The following is a 374-nucleotide window of genomic DNA, read 5'->3' as shown; positions in this document are numbered from 1 at the left end:
AGATGGCTTAACCTGTTTAACCACCTCCTCCAAAAATGGGAGAGTCACCGGCTCAAATGTATCAAAAACAGCCAAACAAGGGGCGCAGTCTGAAGGATCTAACACAGGAGCTGGAACAGAAGCCCTTATAGTGGCAACCTTCTCATTAAAAGACTGTAGAAAACAATCACACATCTCAACTGATGCTTCCATGCAGGTATGTATGTGACATCTGTGCACCAACCTTCATTTATGTAGAAGCAGATTGCCATCCGGGGGTACATTGTACCATCTCCCTCCTGAAACGTTACGTCTGGTGGCCCACCCTAGAAAAAGACGCCAGGGAGTACGTAGCCGCCTGTGCCGCCTGTGCCGCCTGTGCCCCCTGTGCCCCC

At 50.5% G+C, this 374-nt stretch overlaps 1 protein-coding gene across 1 annotated transcript in view; it reads right to left on the bottom strand.

Annotated features, from left to right (window-relative positions):
• The window catches only part of kcnip1b (Kv channel interacting protein 1 b), a 30,376-nt gene that overhangs the window by 21,634 nt on the left and 8,368 nt on the right, over positions 1–374 (bottom strand). The window lies entirely within an intron of this gene.

The sequence above is a fragment of the Monopterus albus genome, unplaced genomic scaffold (assembly GCF_001952655.1).
Source record: "Monopterus albus unplaced genomic scaffold, M_albus_1.0 scaffold39.1, whole genome shotgun sequence".
In the NCBI taxonomy this organism is placed as follows: Eukaryota; Metazoa; Chordata; class Actinopteri; order Synbranchiformes; family Synbranchidae; genus Monopterus; species Monopterus albus.
Note: the sequence above shows the minus strand (reverse complement) of the source record. Positions and strands in the feature narration are given on the sequence as shown.